Source organism: Alligator sinensis, unplaced genomic scaffold (genome assembly GCF_000455745.1).
Source record: "Alligator sinensis unplaced genomic scaffold, ASM45574v1 scaffold437_1, whole genome shotgun sequence".
NCBI classification, from domain to species: Eukaryota; Metazoa; Chordata; order Crocodylia; family Alligatoridae; genus Alligator; species Alligator sinensis.
In genome coordinates this window covers 586,320-588,768 of record NW_005842176.1, presented here as the reverse complement: position 1 = coordinate 588,768, position 2,449 = coordinate 586,320, and the positions used below count along the sequence as shown (strand labels likewise).

Here is a 2,449-nt window from a genome sequence, read left to right as displayed (position 1 = left end):
GCTGGGGTGCTGGTTTTAGGGCTGGTCTGGTTTGGGCTGTGCTGAAGCCAGTGCATGGGACCAGTCCAACCATACACACACCACTTGCAGACCATGGCAGCCCTGCTCTGGGGCTTGCACTGCAGGTGGCGTACAGGGCCAGCACAGGTTGCATGCTGTACTCCACTGGACCAGTTGTGCACACTGGTGCTTGCACAACCTGATCCTGATCAGCCCCAGAGCTAGCACTCTGGGGTCAATCTGGCAGGTCACAGCATGCAGCAACCACCCTGTGTTGTTCCCCTGCATTATGTGCAGCACTCGCAGCACAGGTTCCAGCCCACGCACCACCTGCAGCACAAACCCCTGGGGAGGGCCGATGTGTGCTGCACAAGGGGCCAGCCTGAGGAGCACACTGCCCATGGCACTCCGTTGAACAGCCCTGCGTACTGGCCATGGTGAGGCCATTTTAGCCTGCAGACTGGTCCAGCAACACCCATCCGGCCTGCAGCACCAGGTGAGTTTCACATCCCTGATCCAAGAGATAAAAAGGACTCTTCCATGTTAAAAAAGGAGTCTTTTTGATGTGTTTGAAGTGGAGGGGAACATGGACAGTGTCTGCTCATCTTACTCTCTGACTATAAACAGATGCCACAAAATGAAGCAGGTTAGCTATGTTGGGTTGTCCTGGCACAGCTGATCTGCTTCACTGGGTGACACAGACATTGTCCTCGTCTCACAGGGTTGGGCCTCTGCTGCTCCTGGGGTTTCACAGGCCAGATCTTGTGGGACAACTGCAAGTAGGGTAAACCCCAAGTTCCCTGCTTGCAGATGTGTCCCCTAAAAATCCCCAAGTAGGGGATTACCTGGGCACACATATGGGGCTTCTGTGACCTGACTCAGAACATGCCTCCACAAATGCTGGGGGATTGCTTGGGCACAGGTTTGTAGTGGGGAACCTGGGGTTCCCCCATTTGAAGAGGTGCTATACAGTTTTTATGGTGATACAATGGTGATGTCCGTTTCCAGCCTGTGACTCTGCATTCCTCCCCCAAGACTGGGATTCAGTGGTGGGGCAAAACTTGCAATCTAAATCTCCATATTTGTGTACCCTGTAAATGCAATAGTGTTGATTAGTAATAGGAGGGGTGTGAGACTCTCTTGGTGAGGACAAGGCCTTCATTTTTATAGCACCTGGTGTAAAGTGTCTGCCTAAATGATTTACACTACAGCATAAATAGGGTTGTTGCAATTGCAGAAGCCTATGGAGGGGAGAGAGGCAGAAAAAGTATGGATGCCAGGAAGGGAGGCAGGAGGGATGATTCTGAGGGTGGTCAGATGTTTGGAGGCACAGGGAAGGAGCTATTGCTAGATGAACAAAGGGAGTGCGGACCGGAGTAGGCAGTGACTGAGGGCAGCTGAATTAAAATTATAGGGACTTATGAAAAAAGGTAATTTTCATTTGGAGTCAGTAATGCATGGAGAGCTAAGGACACCACTAGAGGAGAGGGAGTGAACATGCTTACATTTCTTTTTCCCTGTATGAAGGCTTGGGGGTACATTGCCCATGCTAGAATTTGAAGAGCTGGAACCTGGGTAGGCCACAGAGAGAGGAAGAGTTGGAGTAGACAGTGGGAGAGGAAGTGAAGACTTGTATATTGATTTCAAAAGACATAACTGAGATTGGCTTCTGTGGATGGTGTTGTACTGATGACATGCAAGTTTGTAGGTGTAATAGATATGAGAGGAGAAGATCAGGTCCAAGTCAGGTGTGCCACTAGGATCCTAAGCAGTAGGAGTAAATGGGAATCAAGGATAGAGACAGAAGATATGGAGTCGTATCTGAGGGGTAGCTTATGTCCACATGAAGCACTTCTGTTCTTGAGATTTCAGATGATAGAGAAACTTGAGGTGAAGCCACATGCATGTCTGGCCAAGATAGGCAGAGGTAGGTCACAGTAGAGTCATTCAAAGTAGTGAGAAAGACATGGAAATTGAGAACCCTTAGGAATTCCTGCAAATTTCTCTCCATCTCTCCTTTAGCTGAATTGTGCAATCCCTTTTTTTACATTTCTCAGAGCCTATCATCATTAGTCACTACCAGAGTAAGCCCACCTCCCTGAAAAGGCCATCCCATCTTGTGATGTAGTTTTTTAACAGCCCTGGTAATAAGCTGGGGATTCACAGAGGAGAAGGAAGCAGATGAGCCTGGGGATGTGGGGTAAGTTCAAGGCAGGAGAAGATAATAAGTGTGGGGAGAGGGGGAGAGGCCTTGGGCAACTCACTTAGCCTCCCTATTTGTCAGTCTCCTCATTCCCAAAAGAAGGATAACAAGTGCATGAGATTTAATTACTTATAGGTTGCAAACTATCCTATGGTCATCATGAAAGGCATTACGGAGTTCTGTCAGCAGTGATACCTCCGTCAAAAATGCCATTCAAAGGGCAGGCACCAGTCAAAAGACAAGGGA

At 48.9% G+C, this 2,449-nt stretch overlaps 1 protein-coding gene across 1 annotated transcript in view; it reads left to right on the top strand.

Moving 5' to 3' along the window:
- The window catches only part of DAGLA (diacylglycerol lipase alpha), a 47,375-nt gene that overhangs the window by 36,967 nt on the left and 7,959 nt on the right, over positions 1 to 2,449 (top strand). The window lies entirely within an intron of this gene.